The following is a 19,451-nucleotide window of genomic DNA, read 5'->3' as shown; positions in this document are numbered from 1 at the left end:
GGTAGCGGCTATCATACTGCACAGCACTGAGAAAGAAGAACACAAAGGCCTGCCTTCAGTCTGTTTTAGGCTATAGACATAAAGGAGTCCTCTTGGATCACAGTTTTAACTTTCCAGTTCACCAAATCTATATTCACTTTCACAATGCAACATTCAATAAGACAGATTATAAAACAATCCACAACCAATTTTAAAAATTGAAATAATACAAAATATATTATCTGACCATTTCAGAATTAAACTTGTAATCAGCAACAGAAAAATATTTGGAAAATATCTAAATATTTATAAATTAAATAATATACTACTAAATAACTCATGGGTCACAGAAGAATTTGAAAATACTTTTAACTGAATAAAAATGAAAACACAGTATATTCAAGTTTGTAAGATACAGCTAAAGGTGGCTTAGAGGGAAATGTATAGCATTAGATGTTTATACTAGAAAATAAGATTTTTTGATCAACAAGCTAAGCTTCTACTTTAAGAAGATAGGGGGGCAAAAAAGAGGAAACTAACCCTAAAGCATAGAAGAGAAAGGAAATAATAAAGAACAAAAGTCACTTCACTTGCAAACAAAAAAAGAGAGAAAATAAACACCACCAAAAATCTATTACACCTCCACACCCCTCCCCCTAAACACAATTCCTTGTGAAAAGTGTGTATCATCTTTAAGCATGTCTCAGATATAACTTTCTCTATGCCATCCAAAGGAGGCTATTGCTCTTCCCTAAAAGTAGTTTTAAAGTGGTAATGTTCTTCTCTCCAAGATGATATGGGTAAAGACTGGCTTCATCCCCCACAGGTAAATAAAGGGATTATGCCCCTCTGAAAATTCACTTCCTGACATTAAATCAATGGCTCATAGTTTATTCTCTCCTTTGACTTAATACATGTCAAAGAAATACATTTAATCACTTTCTCAGAAACTATTCTGAGTTTATCAAGTGAAGAATTGATAGACTGTGATCAAATCCCTAGTGTAAGAAGCACACCTTGGAAATGGCAGAAAAATAAGAAATCTTAGTGTTAAATTTGAAATTCAACAATGATAAACTATGATGTCCCTGTGTTTGGTCATTTCAAAAGGTGTATATTACAGCTATTAAAAATGATTAACGAAGACAATTTAGGTGACACACATAAACTTAGCACTTCACAAAGTGGAAAGTCTTCTTTCAGGGAACTGCAAAATTGGGTGGAAGGCAGTAAGTTTTTGTAGGATAAAGAATAAAAAACAGGAAGGAGAAAAACAGAAAATATCTGACTGACTGGAATCACATAGTCAACTTTGTTTGGAGTGAAAAGGAACAAGAAAGTAATTTAGAGACCCACAGTTGGCCTGGTATTAGTGATTGGACAACTGGATATACTGCATTTCTGGTCAAGCAAAGCGTTTACAGGGACATGAAAGTTTTGGTTTGCTTACATGGCACCCTGGGAAAAGAGTGACTTCATCTTAGGCCTAGGAAGTTATTTCAACAGCTTCCCACTTTTGATCATCCTCTTGACCAGTCAAAAGATTTGATCAAACATATTGGTCTTAGTATGCCTTTCAGATACCATTGTTTCTCTGAATCTCAGTGCAGTATTCAAAACAGATGATGTTAGCCTCCAGTTTTAGTTATGTTCTATTCTCCTTTGTTGGACAGGATCATTTCCTGACTTATTTGATTCTAGCTGGTTTAAGTCTTGGGGACCTTGGCTCAGGAGAGCTCTCCAAACCATGGGCATTGTTTCATTGCTAATAATGATTACTGTCTCCTTAATATGCTGCATTCTCTCAGAAGTTATAAATGCACGTAGGAAGACACTGACGAGCTGACGGATGGTCTCTCTTAGGGTGGAGCAACAAAGCATCTTATCAAGTGAGAGATAAATCCTTTCAAAATTTCCAGAGACCCTCTGGGAAATCTCAAAGTTAGTCTGAGTTCAAAAAGACTGCCTTTAGAATTTGATTTTGAGAAAATGTCAAAAGGTTTGAACATCTGATTAAATAGAATCATAGATCATTATGAAATAATACTTAATTATCTTTTAGCCAAAGTAACAGTAGTAGATTTTAAAGGCAAATACAGGTTACATTGCTGTGTACAAAACTTAACTCTTTTAATATTGAGAAGACTGGGTTTTTCTAAGTAATCAAAGACCTGAAAACAACAACTGTGAAGCACAGTGAATTATTTTAGCAAGACAAAACTCAAAATGTTTGCTTTCCAGGTAGATTACCCAAAACGTTAAAAAACAAAAACAAAAAAAACCTTTCACAATCTATTATCAAGAGCAGATCAATAGGTCAAGTAAACTTTGTCCTTTCATCAGAGAAAAAGCCAAATTCTAACTTTACACCAGTGTACTTTCATAATAAAATTTTCTTAATTAAATAAATTTATTCTAATCTTGGCCAGCTTGACCACACATAAAATTCCTTTCCCAGGATTCCTTTTCTACAAACCTTCTACAACAATTTTATGTCCATTCCGATTTTGTCAGATGTTTTTCCCTTCTTTTCATTCTGAAACAATCAGGTATTTCACTTTAAGACAAAATTACTCTTTTTCCCTTACAAAAACACCTCTTCATACCTAACACCTTTTCTTGCCAAAGACATATGTTATTTTCCTTGCATAAAGATGTCTCCTTTATTACTTCTAGTAGTTTTAATTACATACATTAATTAAATTCTTAACCTTAGAAACCTTAATTCCTAGTAAAAACTAAGAAGTAGGTTGTGGACTGTCTGTTACACTAGCATTAGGTAGAGTGGCAAATTTATAAATACATTCCATAATTCAATTCCTGGTAGTATGCTGTTCCTCACAGTAAATTTTTCAATATGGCACAAAGCACATTTACAAATAGAACCAAATAGCTTTAGTTCATCTATAAAAAAGTCCAAATGGATAAACCTATGGTCAGTAATTGCTGTTTCAGTATCTTATTCAGACATGATTTAGATATTTAATAAATATCTATCATTTAACTTATCTCATTATAACTTTGTTTCAAGCTACCGAAAAGATTTTGGAAACTATTTTTAAGTAGACATACCATAAAGTATAATTATTATTGAAAAGTTCATTTATAAATATTTACCTTGCTTACATCTATTTAATTCACTTGCTCTTAACAATTATGTTTAGGCTAACTATAAAAATTCCATGAGACATTAAACAGCTAACCATTATCTTAAATTATCTTTCTTGCTGATAAATTTTGTTACAGAGATATCATGAGCTTCTCTGTTTGGTAACCCTAGGCAAAATGAAAGTATTATACTTGATGATAACTCTAAAGACAATGAAACCAACAAACTTAAACTAGCTTTTATTTACCAAAGGTTATCCTAGATCACATGAACTTGAAAAACATTACAGTTAGTTCCTGTATTTCTGAGAGCATATTTTGATTTATATAAACGTTTAATTTTTCTTAATTCAAGTAAATAGAGCTCTATATAAATTAATTTGTAATACCATTGCAGGTAGGAAAAAATCACACATTTGTAACATATATATAGACATACATAAACATACAGACTCAAAGATCTTACAACTTTTGTTTTAAAATTTTAGCCATGAGACAGATGCAGTAACACAAAACTCACAAGTTTATGAAAGAAAAATACTGTTTCTGGCAGATGAAATAAGTTAAGGTTACTTGCTTAGATGGTTAAAACTTTTACTAGTATTTGTGAAGTAGACTTGTAAGATTTTTCTTTTGCCTAGTTACCAAATAGCCTTTCCCTTTTTTTTTTCTCCTTTTTTTCCCTTCTGATAAGAATTACCTCCATAAAGCTTGTGTTTCAAAGAGACCTGAGTTCCTAGAGAAGACTGGGTAGAATATTTACACCTCAAAGGCACAAAGATGTATGCAAGTTCCTCCTAAATCCAGAATTTTTATAATGCCTATAGTCCTTTTGAGATGAACAGGGGAGGTCTGGGGATTGGTTAAAAAGGATAGGTAGGCTTTTTCTGTTCTTGTAAAAACTCAATTTGTAAGACAAATTGGACAAGTTGTCCTCAATTTATAGGACAGTTGTTTCTAATTCCTCAAAGAATTGGACTGTAACCGGAAATGATATTAAGGTGCTGACCCACCCATCCTACTAGATTATCTTCAATTAAGCTAGAAATTTTTTAAGTTCCTATGTTCTATATTTAAAGCTATTTGTTTTTAGAATGTTATTATTTCCCTCTGGGTACAAAGTTTCATTTTGCTTAGGGGAGAAGGCCTTTAAAGAAGTTTCTATCAGGCTCTGAATATCAGCTTTCAATTTGGCTAACGTTTGACCATAGAGTCACTCTAAAAAAAAAAAAAAAAACTCATTCAAATATCTTGTCAGGCTTCGGTTGGTATAAATAATAAATATTCTTGGCAGTATCAAATGACCTCATGGACTAAAGAGGCATCACCAAAGAGGGTACAAAGATAATATTCTCCCAAGATTCAAAGGCACTCCCAAAAGTAGCGAAAATAAAGTGCTGACAATTCTCGGACAGCTGACCACAGCTGGTAGGACCCTAGCCACAAATGGAGTGCAACTCACATTTTTGTCCAGCCAAATCTTTGAGCCCCCAACTTGACAGTTGAGCTGCCTACATAATGCAAGAGCTGACAGTCTGCATGCCCCAGGCAGGGAAAAAGCCAAGCCAAGTTACCAGGACACAAAAAGAGACAAACAAGAAGGCAACAGCTGTTCCTGAGAGAGAAAGGATCGGCAACTAACAGGCACCCCCTAAAAAATTCACAAGAGTCTAGATTTATAAAAGAAGGGACATCTTGAAGTTTACCTTCCTTTTTCAACCAGGCACTGTAGAGATCCCAGAAAGCTGACTCTGGGTTAAATTTTGTTTCTAGTTTTGCAGTTTTTTCAGCATGGAAAGGCAATTCAGATAGAAGATTAGGAGCATGTGAGTCCTCGGGTAAAGGAAGATAGAGGAGAGTAGGAGTCACATAGTCTTACAGTCTTTCGTTTTAGGTATCTCTAGTGTCTTTAAGTTTTCATAAGCCTTTTGCAATAAATATTTCAATGAAGTTATTTTGGAATCTTCTAAGTAAAATAGGTATCCCATTCTGTTTGTTGATTTGGGAACCCTTGCTTTCAAATGCACTTCTTAAATGAACGACCTTGTCTAACTGAAATGTTTTCCATAATGGCCATTGTCATTCTAGGCTGTCCTAGTAAGACTTTACCATTTTTATAAATATTACAGCTTCCGGGACTACAGTACTTAGACATAAAATAAGCAGCTGTGCCAGAAGGTGCTGCACTCAATCCTTTGAAACTTGAGAGTCCCATCTTTTTAGCTAAGCCTTGAGTCTCTTGGAGCCAAATTAATACCTAAGAGGGATGTGCCACTAAATTGAGGATTTTGGTGGTGTTTTCCAGTGTACCTCACTGCATGGAAATTTTCTTGAGGTTGATAAGTGACCTAATGTCTAACCCACTCTGTGACCAACTTAAGCAAAAGAGTAAAAGCTTTTAATTGCTTGACCCATGCCCACCAACTTTGCAGCTTTGATTTCTGAGATTCCCACTAGCAATAGATCTATTCATCCTTTCACAAGATGATTTCTTTAGAATGGCAGATGCCCTGATGACTTATAATAGTCTGACTTAACGCCTACTTCGATTTTGATTTTGATGGTCAAAAAAGTCCCAATTTCTTGTCTTCATTTATTTTCCCAAGTCCCCCAGCAGTTTATGCTATGGACTTACCTTGAGGCTTTGTGAGTCCCTTAACAACTGCCACCTGTTATAGACTTCCAATACAACTACTCCAGACCTTTCTGGGACCCCAGGACCCTTCTGGGAATTTTAATAAACCGTGGGACCTTTCCAGAACCCCAGAATCTTTCTGGGAAAAATATATATTTATAAATATTTTTAATAAATTTTTTTTGGATCAGAGAACTGCATGCAAGGGAGCAGAGCTCAAATCCGAGTGTGACTTACCCATGGGCTTAGTAATGATGACAGGAACAGTAAATTCAAACAGCCTCTGCATCTTGTCCCATAGGTCATTAGCTGCCAGTTTCAGATTTCATTCCTCTTTGCCAAAAACTGTTAAAAAATGTATTAAATAAAACAATTTAGGTGATGCAAACAAATTTTATTTAACACTTCATGAAGTCGACGATCTTAGAGAACTGCAAAACTGAGCAGAAGGCAAGAAACTTTCAAAGGGACAAAAATAAAGAACAAAGAAGAGAAAAATAGAAAACATCTGATTGGCTGGGGCCACACAGTCAACCCTATTTGAGATGAAAAGGAACAAGGAAGTAAGTATAGAGCCCAGAGTTGCTTTGAGTGTTTGGGGGTTGGCTGACTACAAGTTTACTGCATTTCTGGTCAAGCAAAGCATTTACAGGGACATGAAAGTTTTCTAAGTGGTGGTTTGCCATGTAAGGTAATGAAAAAATAACAATCTAAACAGATGATGGTTTCGGCTGCAGCAATACCATCCACTGGATGCATTCTATTTCAAAGTAATTCAATTTAGTAGATGTTTACTGAGCCTGCATTGTATGCAAGGCACACACTCCAGTGAAAGAATTCATTTTGAATCACAATACTTGAGACAAAATATCACTTAATCTAACCCTTTATTTACAGATAAGGAAACAGAAACAAGTGAATTTAGTGATGTTTTGCAAGAGATCAGCCTTATTTACTAAAATTTGGTGGCAACACCAAAAAGAAAACTAGGCCAAGTGTTCTCATCACTATGCAAGCCTGCCAATATTTTTCACCCTTTCTGGGAAACCTTCCCTGACTGTTCATGTAAATCTGGTCATTTATCCTTTGTGCCACAACTGGGCCAAGTATATAGATCTATCATTGTAATTAATCATAGTATTACAATTATTTACATCCATTCCCATTTATCTGCTGCAGAAATTAAGAGTATGAGCACTGAAACTCCAATCCCAACTACTGACAAGCTGTATATTACCTGGAGGAAGTATCCTTTCCTCTCCACACTTCAGTTTCCCTAAGTGCAACAGTAGGGGAATATTTGTGCTCAACTCAGAGAGCTATTAATGATATTTAAATGAGAAAATCCATATAAAGCACAGTGCTTGTCACACAGTAAGTGCTAAAACAAATAATTAGCTGTTGTTATTTTTATTATATTTATTAGTATTTTTAAAAAGCATTCACTGAGTGCCAACAATATTTCTAGCAACAGAGGTACTTTGGTTGTTCAATAAACAAAAAAATTTATTGAGTACCTAATATATCCCAAGTGCTATTTCCTAGCACTGGACTTTCAAATTTTCAAATTTTGTAAAATTACAAAAATTAGTAAAATACAGTCATCGGTATGATAATTATAATTGAAACTGATTCAAGTCATAATGGTAACACAAATGAAAGAGTGGCTAATGCAGCTAGGGACGCAGTAGAAGGTGAAAACGAGCTTCACAGGGAAGGAGAAATTTACTGTAATACCTCACCTTTCTTCTTCATTTCTTTTTATTGTGCCAGGGAAAACTAGTATTTTCCCTATACCTCTGTAAAGGCTGGAGAGAAATCTGAGGCAAAGAAAAGTCACTTGGGCACAGCAGTACATGCTATCAGCTAATGTATTCAAGTTTGGTAACAAAATACAGAGCAAGATGGGGCAAATTCAATTATTAACATAAGGTCAGGAATATTGTTTATATGGAAAAAAAGCCTAAGTCAGTAAACAAAAGAACATAAATTATATAGATGTGAGAGAATAATTTTCCTTATTTACAGGAGGGAATGAAATAAAACCCACTGTAAAGGCCCACCATTTTCCTTCCCTCTGCACATACATACTTCCATCTACAGATCAGAGAGCTTTCTTCTCTTATGTCCCAAATACTCCATCTCCCAGAGCCATTAGACAGTGCTACCATAAGTATATCCTCCCTCAGCCATCTGAGTTACATTACTATAAAACATAACTCCTATTATTCACTAAAATTTTGTTACATCTGTATGTTCTTAACATCGCCAAAGTATAATTATGGCACTGAAAACAATAGTGGAAGTTATTCAAAATAACTATATGACAATATTAACATCAAACTAATCATCAATGATCACATCCAAACGTAAGTCACACAGAATTTTTATCCAAGATACTTGAACCTTGAACACTGGAAGAAAAAATCAGTGGCAGATTTTATATGTGTACCTGCTCAGTTGAAGGTGACAAAATGCAATTAACTCCTTTTTATAGACCAGTGTATTATTCCCATGATCATTACTTAGCTAAGCTACTTAAGGATAACTGTCCTTTAGAGGAAGGACTCTCTGATTCTCATTAACTAGATTTCTGACCCATAGAGGAGTGTTAGCATTTATTTTCAGGTGCTTTAACTTTTTTTTCAATTAAGCACTTCATCAAAAATTTTAAGTAGCAGTGTGATTTAATATTGTTTTGTCAAAGGTCCTTATTTAATAAATCTAACCAGACAATTGGCTTAAGTCCAAAAACTAAAGGTCAAACTTCTTGACGTAACTGTTCTTGAAAATTTTATAAAGACTGTAAGCTGAAATACTCTCTAAAGTAGTTTGCTTTGAAAGAAGTTTCACTTTGAAACACAGAAAACCAAAATAACCAATAATCATTTTAGTCTGAGAGATAAGCAAATTAAAAAAAAAACAGTGGAAGTCATATATGCATGTCATAGAGATGGTTAATAATCCAATGTTAAGGAGAACCATGATACAATACACATCAATTATCCTAAATAAAGAGTACTGTATTTGAGATAATCAAGTGGGTTAATAAGGAATGACTTGCATTCACATACTCTGCTCCTTCAGAGAGAGTGTAACGATTTCAGTTTTGCTGAAACCCTCAATAAAGTGGCTTTAGGATTTATTAGCACAGTATCTTCAAAATAAAAAACACAGATTTGAAGCATGTTTCGTATTTTTCCTAGAACTTAAAAGAACTGAATAAACTAAAATTCTGAATTTTTGTAGCTCTTCCATATTTACCTTAAAATTTATCATCATTTGTAAACTTCAAATGTTATTACTTCAGGCAACTGAGTCCCCACACTCAGACCAAAGGAAAAGAATGTATGGTGGGGAAAGCATGAGGAGGAAAATGGTCTCTCGTGTACGCTCTTTAGAAATGAGAATGCTATGGTGCGAATTACTGCATTTTGCCTGTTTCCGCAGGTTTCCAGGTCTTAAGTAAGGAAGCTGCCAATAAATCCCTGGCAAAGCAGGAAGAAAAAGGTCAGAGGCACATTTGCAAAAGCCCAGAGGTGAGCAAGGGAGTGCCCTGTTCATGGACTGCCATGCTGTTCAGAATGCAGGAAGCGTCTGTTGAAACGAGGGCAGCAACCAGAGGTAAGGCTGAGAAGCCATGTGCATAAACAGCATCCTATGTTGCCTAAGGGGGTTGGACTTTATAACAAAGCAATTGGGAGCTATTTAAGAGGTTTCATTAGGGGAATAATACTATCAGCTCTGTGCTCTAGAAAGACCCCTCAGGCTGCAGTGCAGACAACAAGGTAGAAGGAGCAATACTGGAGGAAGAAAGACCAATTGGGAGGCAATCGCAGTAATCTAGGGAAAGATGAAGTTGTTATGAACAAAGTTTATGATAGGATGGAGAGCAGCAGCTGGCTGTAAGAGATATTAGGGAGGTTGAAGCTGCCAGACTCTGTGATTGATTGGGCAACAATGAGGTTGAAGCACTAGAATGGCATGCAAGTTTCTCCCTCAGGCAACAGAATAAATAATGGTGCCTGAGTTTCCTTTGAAACATCCAGGGGTGCTATCCACTAAGCAGAGTGATATACAGGTCGAGAAATCATCAGAACGACCCAGGCTGCAGATAAACACCCCTGCAGAAGATGCACTTCTTCTACAATTCTATAGCAAGCTGCTTCTATTTCTATCGTCGTATTAATCACATAATTGAAATTAAACGTTTACTCTCTGTCTACTCTACTATGCTGTCCATTCACTAAGACTGGGGATTATCCATATTCATCTTTTTATCTCTAGTGCTCAACAAGCAATTACAGAATATTTACCAGGCACTGTTTCTATACGCACACAATTTTTTAATCCTCACAACAACCCTAAAAGGTAGCAGTCATTTTATCCCCATACTGTGGATAAGGAAACTGAGGCTGAGTAAGTAAATAAGGTTACTGAAGTCTTGCTGCTAGTAAAACAGACAGTGAACACAGATTGTAGGCTCTTAGTATCTGTTTATATAAATAAACTGACCTAAGAGCTGTATAGAAAATATGTTACCTAAAGACATGAAGAGGGGATAGGGAGCACTGTCAGTGCTCAAAAGTCCCTGAAAGAGAAGAAAGGAGGTGATGGGGAAAGATGTTGGGTAAAACAGACACTCTAATGGTCTCTAATGTGACATCAGTCAGGACAGCTAGGTTGCTTGGGGTGACTCACTTGGCCCACTTAGCTACTACCTACAGGTTAAAGGAAACAAGTACTAGTTAGAGCTTCTCCACTCATGCCAGTGGGTAAGAGAGGTTTTGCCAACTTTACCTATAGCAACCAGAGCGCTGTCCAGCACTCCCTGTTATTATTGGGAAGCTGTGATTCACTTGCCTACGTGTGTCCACTCCTTCCCCATCTTCTAGTTTTCTTTCAGTCACCTCAAATGAATTCCCTCTTCTGTGAGTGAAATACCAGGGATTTCAACTATCAGCCATTCCTAAAAATGACCAACCTTTCTTTTCCTGGTTATTTCTCCTCCCACCACCCCAAAACTTTATCTATTAGGTAATCAAGCCATCTTTCTAAAATACTAATCTAATCACACTATTCCTTTAAATCTTTCAGTGGCTCATTATTACTCCTGGAACAAGGATCAAAGTCCTCAAAAAGGCCTATGAAACTCTGCATAATCTGGCCCCCACCTGCCTCTTCCATCACATCACAGGCCACTCTGCCCTGGTTATAGGTACTTGAGCAGCACTGATTTGCCTCCACTTATCCAAATGCACAGTGGCCCCTCCAGCCACAGTGACTTTGCACATGCTGTTTCTGCTACCCAAGAGGCTCCCCAACCCTTTCTTATATAGTTAACTTCACCTCATCCTTCGGACACCAGTTAAAATACTGCCTATTGTTAAAATCTTCTCTAGCCCACTTGACTAAGTCAAATTCCTCTCATAAGCCCCCAAATATTTTCCTTTACAACCATTTATAATTGTATGTTTATTTATAGGACACTGTATCTCTCTCTCTTTCTCCCACTGCTTTCTCTGTATGTTCCTTGAAGACAAAAGTAATTTTCTCATCCTTGTAACTATTACTGCCTAATAGAGGGTTTGGTGTATGGAAGGCCCTCAAAACCAAAGTCTGTCTGACTTCTGTTAAGTCTTCTTTCTTGGTCAGGTTTCTGGAATTTCACACGGGAAGGCCACACTAGTTATATCTCACAGCAAGGTTTCTCAAATTTGTCACTATAGACATTTTGGACTGGATAATTCTTTTTTGTTAGGGGGGCTGTCTTTGTGCATCATAGAATGTTTGGCAGCATTGCTGGCCTCTACCCACTATATGCCAGTGGCACTGATCCCCCAAGTTACGACAATCAAAATTGTTTCCAGTTATTTCCAGCTGTCTCTTGGAGGGAGGCAGCAATCCAAATTATGCCAGGAGAACAACTGTCTCAGGGGCTGAAGTGAGGGAGAAGGCAGAGAAAGGGACGATTCAACTCAGGAAAGATGGAATCCTCTTTCAGCAACTCTTGCTGTCCAGGCCATTCACAAATTGTAACTGATTATTTTCCCTAACCTCAAATCCTCTTGATCCTTTCTTCTAGATGCATTCATGTTTCCATTCCTCATGTGCCAAGCCTTTGACTTTACTCAATGTTTTTACTTTAACCTCAGAACAACTGTGTTCTTTTGCACTGAATTTTGTACTGATCCAATGTCAATCTCTCTCTCTCTCTCTTTCTCTCTCCCCCTAGCTCTCATTCTCACTTCCCTTTTCCCTTTCACTCTGTTTTCCCCCTTCTTTCCCCCTCCAAGTTTCTGGTCACTAACATTACCTAGGGTCTTTTTGTTGAGTCTGCAATTCCCCATATTAGCCTATGTCACATAATTGCTACCTCAAAAACCATAAAAAACTCAGAATTTAAAAACAGCAATCATTTGTTCTCATGGATCAGAAGGTAAGCAGAGGGTTGACTGCTCTAGGCCCAGCTTCTCAGGAATCACTTGGCTCTGCTCCACTGTCTCTTGTCCTCCCGGAATTACAGAACTAAAACATGTTCTTCTTATGGCAGGGGTATGAGAAGCCCAATTGAGCAATTTCTTTTCAGGTCTTTGGTTATGCCATACCTACTCACATGCCATCAAGCAAAGTAAATCATGTGGGCAAACTTGCAAAAAGGCAAGAAGAAACTGCAGTCACATGGCAAAGCATGCCATTACAAAGAAAGAGAAGGAACTGGGACCCTTGTAATTTACAACATGCCTCATTTTAATTGTCATTATTTCTGATAAGTTTTTAAGAGCAGGCCTGCTTGTGTTGGCAAATGTGGTAATAAAATAATGGCCCAGTGTTCAGATATTAATTAAGCCTTACTTATTAATATTCAATGCAGGTGCTAAAGGCCTAACTATCAACTTTTGATTTATAAATAGGATGCATTTGTCCCCTGATACTGCTGTGTATTTTCATTCAATTTTCAGAATAGATAGTGCTTTACTCTTACACAAGAGGAGTAATTATCACTATTTTTTAAGCTTTGATTGCCCATTTTCCCTTCTCAAAGTAGTCACTTTCTACAAATGGGAAAATTAGGAATGGCCAGAATATATAACAATAATTAAACACATAAGGACCAGAATGTTTCACCTACAATGTTCTTTTATTAAATACAGCAGGTTTGCAATATATATGGCAATAAAAAGGAGCAGAAAATGACAAGAAAGCTCTTTTGAAAGACTGATAAGACACAGTTATGCCATATAATCATGTGTGTGACACAATGTGACACAAAAGTCCTATAAATAAACATACAATAAATATTAATTACACTAAGACCATTAAGATGAAATGGCTTATTTGTTTCCAGATTAGGCCCTTGTGCTATTGGGATTCTGGATTATCTAAGTTAAAATTTTCATTTGCTGTCCTGATTTTGAAGTTCGAAAAAACCAGCCGGTTAGGCCATTCCCAGTCTAGTGTTCTCAATGAGCTATCTGTGTTACCAGGCATGCACCTGGTAACACAGATGCCCATCTGTCCAAGCAAGAACAATGGAAGATTTGAAATCAACAACCTGTGAGACACTGGCCCTCCTTGTGGATACCTGGTTTTTCTCAGGCTTCATCAAATTCATGAAGCTGTCCAAGCAATAGTCCTTCTCTATGGCAACCTAGAACTTTAAAGAGTTAATCCAGACACTTAAATCCTGCTTCCACAACGTCTCCACTTTCATATACCCCAAGCACATAAAATCAATGGTGTTCAAACCAAACTCATCATCTTCCCAGTAAACTTGTTCATCCTTCTGTGTTTTCTATTTCAGTAGGTCTACCCACCATCCAGTGCTCAAAAGGACTATTTCTGAATGTTTCCTTTTCCTTTAACTCCCACCTATATCCAAGATACTCCTAAAATACATTTGATTACATTTGCTAAATATTTCTTGATCACCCTTTTCTCTCCATCCCACTGCCATCATCTTAGCCCAAATCACTATAAAATTTCACTGGAGAAGTTTAGTGCCTTCTACCTTGTCCCTTGTGTTAAATCTTGTCCACTCTCCATTCTTCAGGCTGAAGGGTATTGTTCAAAGGTAAATATGGGCATTGTTCTCCCTGGCTTAAAATCCCACAAAACCTTTCCGTTGCTCATGAATACCTACAGTTCAAAATCTTTCACCTAAAATTTTGGCTTATTTCACAATGTAATTATGGTGACAATGAAATAAAGTGGTTTATTAAAGAAATTTATGGTGGCAGAAATGGCTTTATTGGTCCCCTCATCTCAATCAAAAGCTCACTATCCCAAGTTGTCCACCTCTTCTCAGAGGAAAGAGCTACTTTTCAAGGCTATCTTCCCAATAGGTGCTGACTGGCAGAAAAGGCTTTTGGAGTTCCCCAGGAGACTATAAGAGACAGATAATCAAATTCACCTCCTGTTACAGAACCTGACACATAATTGATAACCAATAAATATTTGTTTAATTAATTAAAAGTGCTGTAACCAAAATATTCTTTTTATTGTGGAAAAGGAAATTAAGGTAACTTAAAAGACTTCCCAAAGACTAGAGAGCTTTCAATTGGCTGAGCTAGGTATGCATCCTACTCTGTCTACAGGTCTCAGAAGAGCATCTGCAAGGTTCCGTGAATCTATACAAATATGCATTCTCCAGCCCCCCTTCTTTATGCCGCCCTGAAGAAAGATGGAAGTGAAATCAGCAAGACATCATGGAGCTAATAGCATCAGAAGTTAAGGAATACTGGAGGATTTAAAATGTAACTTCAAAGAAACAAAGTTATATTCCTATTTAATTCAACAAACATCTACTACAACCTGAGAATGCCGAGTTGAAGAAGACAGTGGTCTGGACCCTCAAGAACTCATACTCTAGCAGAGAAGACAAGCATGTAAACAATTGACTATGATAAATATCATGAGGCATTAAGTAATATAATGAACAAATATACAACCCACACCTCCCGATCTTCCTACTGAGCTACACAGATGTATCCACCTATATGTCCCGTGGAGAAAAAAATTATGTGCAAAGTGAAAAATTACAGTCTTCCCTCCCACTCCTGTTTCTCTTCCTGTGGTTACTACCTTAGTGTAAGGCGGCACATCCACCCTGTAAAGCATTCTTGACATAACCTGTACTAAAACTAGATCGACTCTTCCTAAAATTCAAACTGATCACATTACTCATGAGAAAAAAAATCCTTCAGTGATTCCTCTTTACTTCAATATATATTCCAGCTCCTTAGAATCCTTTGGCTCTCCTTTTACCACCACTTGTCATGCACTAGTTAGTTCCATCCAATCACTCCCTTTGCCTCCTTTGCAGAGGTCTATTCAAGCCACACCATACAGCGATGCTGCCATCTGCTTATCTGTCAACTTCTTCAGTGCTGGAATACTGCTTGACAGATAATGTAGTCACAAAAATTATTTATTAGTTGGATGAATGAAGGAAGGAAGGAAAAAGTCAAAGTTTTAGGATCACTGTTTACTGACTATAAAGTCTTGAAGAAGGTCATCCCTTAACAGTCTTTGTCTTAGGCCCTTCAACTCTAAAGTGACAATTATACTCATCCCTCTAAGCCATTGTAAGAATTAAAGGAATTCATATGTATAAACGGACTTTGTAACAAATAAAGTACAGCACAGCATCAGTTATTTTAATTTTGTTATTTTATAAGTTTATTCTATCATTTCAAGACTGGTAAAAAGAAATTTTCCAAGAATCTAAATTGCTTCTAAATCTATTTAGATTTAGATAGATTTAGATCTAAATACTTCCTTGAAAATATCTTATTGAATAAAATTTCAAGACATAAAGTTGTAAGTCGCAATGTCATCAGTATCCTTAATTATGAATGTGTAAGAAGCGGATGAATTGTCAAGGTTATAAGAGCCAATTTCTCTCCACTCCACCACTCTATTTACATATTAGAGCTCTCATGTACTTGCAGTTTGGTAGGGGAGAGAAGTGGAAAATGATACAAGGCATTATAACAAAGTCCACTTTTAAATAATTATAACTTAAGTTAATTACATTGACATTTCTCAGCAAGGATTAAGTAAATCAGAAGGGGGAGAAAAGGCGTATGAGAAAATAAAAAGCAAGGGCTGAACTACGAGAGCATCTCTTTTGTCTTTCATTCAGGAGTGTAATTAAATTAAGTAGGATTGATTGAGTGTCAGACATCTGTGGGAGTCATTTCCTAACTTCATTAATGCTATTGTGCCTGAAGAAGCCTCAGTGGTAATTTCTCTCACAAGTATCTAATGAGAGTCTAGTGATGTGATATGAAAGCATTACACCAAACCGCTGTGCCCTACGCCACTGCCTGTCTGTATGTGAGGAATTTATTAGAAATGCTGGCCTAGTAACAGCAAAGCTACATTATCCACCTCAGCAGTGGTAGTGGGACAGCAGGCAGCAGCGAGCTGAGGTAATGGAGTCATAAAGTTGAGAGTTTAGACAGCAAGCATAACAGAATAAAAACAGGACGGCTAAGGAGATCTAAATGGTCATAAAATAGATCATATATAATGAGGTACAGAAGATAATGAGGTGCATTTATATGGAAAACACTAAATAAAAATTATGACCATTTCCTCTTTAACCCCATAACCATCAGAGCTTCTCCCAGCATCTGGGTTTGCAAGGTAAACTAGGGAGAGGGAATTAATTGGAAGGAAAAAAAAAATATATATATATACACTAGCCAGCTTAGTTCATTATTATAGGCATTGCTGATTGTACAGAGAGCCCTAGCAGAATGGCACTGGGCAAAAACATTATGAAAGATCTATAATTCCTTCCTTGTGTAAAATTATGATTTTAAAAAGTTGTAATACTGTTATGGTTAAAAAGTAATTAAATGAAGATAAATGTAAAGTTAGTTCTGTTTTATTCATTTTATCACTGTGATTAGAAGTTACCAGCTTCCAAGCTTTATTCATTCATTCATTCATTCATTCATTCATTCATCAATTAATGAGTATTTACTATGTATTGGGAGTTCTGGCCAGCTCTAAAGATGCCAAGTTGCATACGAACAGTCTCTGTCTTTAAGGAGCTTTTAATCTGATGCAGAAAACTTACAAGTAATCAAATCATCAAAATAAAAGTTTAAGCATAAAAATAGCTAAGCAATGGGTCCTATGGGAACACAGAGGGCATAGCACTCGGCAGGGCTCAGAATACTGAAAAGTGAATAGAAATCAGGTTGATTTAGGATGTCAATATAGATGAAGGAAAGGATGGCAGAGTTTCAGTCTGAGCAAGCCACGTTTACAAAGATGAAAAGATAAGTTTAAGGAAGGGCTAGGAAAAGAAGACCAATGTGAGGAAGCCAAGCTGTAGAGCCCAGGCTTTGAACTGCGATGTGAGGCTAAGATTTTATTCTGCATGTAGGCCGTGGGAACCATTGAGGGTGCTTGTGTAGAGGTGTGCTCATGCATTACTGCCACACACACAATATTTAAATCAAACTTTCCAGTGCTGGATTCTGCATTCCCTTTAATTCAGTGGAGTCTTGTTGAGAAAACTAAGTGTGGAAGACAGTATATAATTTACACAACTAATATCTCATTGCACATGATGCCCATCTCTCAAAATATCATGTGCCCTGTGGCAAGGTAGTCCATATTTGACAGGACTAAGACTGGAAATATCAATTTCACTGAATCCTCAGAAATCTACAGGCATTAAATCCCACTCAAAACTTCTTTGTAATATAATGATATATGGTACTGAAATGAACACAGATACTCTGAAGTTTTATGAAGTTATCCTCATGTAACATTTTACCCTACTTATAAATGGGAGGTTTTAACCAGTCAAGAGGGATACTGTAATCTGAAATTAATTCATACTCAAAAATTAGCCAAAAAGAAATTATTAATCATATTAATATTGTGAAAAGCATCTTGGGAATGCAGAATACTTCACAGTGGGAATACTAATTCTGCTGAAGGGACAATGTTTAGGTCTCTGGTAACTGCTGTATGCCAAGCTTTCACTGTAAGTAGCTCTTAGCATCTGGAGACTCGATGTGAGCTATGATGTAACCAACCCCAGTAATTAATAATCCATTTTGTAATAGGGCTCTTCTGGGAGGATCTGTCTTAGCATAGTTGCTCAGCAAAATTTACTATCTGAGAAAACTAACAAATGGTCAGCTTAACCACACTGTGAGCATGTTAAGGATAGAAATCACCACATTCATCTTTGTCTGGCTTGATAGAGGCTTAGCAAATACATCAGAGTGTTATCACTTTGATATCATTAATATCCCCATTGATTTTATCGTCTGCATTGCAGGAGCAGGGATGAGGGATATTAGGACTATATTTCCCAGGATTCCTTTCCCCATGTTGTTCTAGGCTACAATCTGCCTAGATTTGCATCTATCTTGGGAAACTAAGGAGAAGCAAGGGAACTTGAGAATCTTCTAGTCAAATGTACACCTCAGGAGCAGTAGCTTCCCTATGTCTTATGCCACCAGCCCATCCAACAATTGTGAAAGTCTCTATTTTCCTGTATTAAAATCTTTCCCACTTGGAACATTTTAAATGGCTTCTGATTCCTCATCTCAGTGTGACTGGAATGAGTATTTTAGTGAAAAGAAGAGAAGAAGACAGGAAACAAAGAAGGAAGGAGGAACAAGGGAAAGAGAAAGAAAGGAAGAGAGGTACCAAATCGCCTCCTTGGTTGTACACAGTTAAACAGAGCCAGGGGTATGCCTCATTAATTCTGCATGCACTCTACCTCCTCTGGAGAGCAGTGTGAGTTCTTCTGCACTGTGGAAATATTAAAATGTCAGGAAGTGTAACTCAAAGCCAGTCTTTCTCAACATCCATGGGTGCCAATAATTCAAATCATGCAAGATAGGCATCACAAGAAATTGTTACTAATTCTCTAAATTAGAAAATGTGAACATGTTGGCAGATGAATAATTAGAGCTGACAGAATAACTGAGCCACTCAGAGGAAAGACTGGTAGAACAGTGAGAACATCTAGGTAATCACACAAGGAACTTAGGGGAAACGGAATGGATCAGTCAAAAACAAACAGAAATTATTTGTGCTTTTTAAGTTTTTTTGTTGAAAAAGAAAAGGTGCTACAAGTCAGCAAACTAAAGCAATGAGGCCTCTGTGAATCAAATTCACTAACTTCTCTGTTTCACTATTCATAAGCCAAATGTTAGGGGAATAAAAAGCAGAATATGTTTGCGCCATATGTTAAAGGTGTTAAACATACGGATTTTGACATATTTAAATCTGAACTAAAACAATTACTGCTTACAATACATCCAATTTTTGGAACTACTGAATTCAGTATGACTCTCTCTCTTTCTCTCTCTCTCTCTCTCTCTCTCTCCCTCTCTCTCTCTGTGTGTGTGTGTGTGTTTCTTTTGCACAATGTCTTCAAATTTTTTAGCTTTTCAGACATTTTTACTAATCCACAAAATGTAACCAATCATTTTCATATCCACTGCTGTTAATGAGCTGACAATGCATAATACAAACAACTGTTAATAATTTAAGGCATATAGAATAGTTTTTAAAATCACCTTTAGACTGTGTTTACTAAAACAGCAATGAATTTTCAGCTGAATCGCTTGTAATTTGAGTCTGTTGGACTGTGCTAATTTGCTTGGCTGAGTATGTGTTTCTCAACCCAAACTTCTTTCCAAAAACCAACTCCTCCTGACTCCCTATTACCAGTCTTTCAGTC

General features: G+C 36.7%; 1 long non-coding RNA gene across 1 annotated transcript in view; it reads right to left on the bottom strand.

Annotated features, from left to right (window-relative positions):
* Positions 1-19,451, bottom strand: part of LOC116285182 (uncharacterized) — a 414,943-nt gene that overhangs the window by 248,531 nt on the left and 146,961 nt on the right. The window contains exon 2 of the long non-coding RNA XR_012060295.1: positions 5,960-6,067. This is a non-coding gene — a long non-coding RNA (uncharacterized lncRNA). The remainder of the gene's footprint in view (positions 1-5,959; positions 6,068-19,451) is intronic.

Source organism: Vicugna pacos, chromosome 2 (assembly GCF_048564905.1).
Source record: "Vicugna pacos chromosome 2, VicPac4, whole genome shotgun sequence".
Classification (NCBI taxonomy): domain Eukaryota; kingdom Metazoa; phylum Chordata; class Mammalia; order Artiodactyla; family Camelidae; genus Vicugna; species Vicugna pacos.
This window is presented reverse-complemented; position numbering and strand designations above follow the sequence as displayed.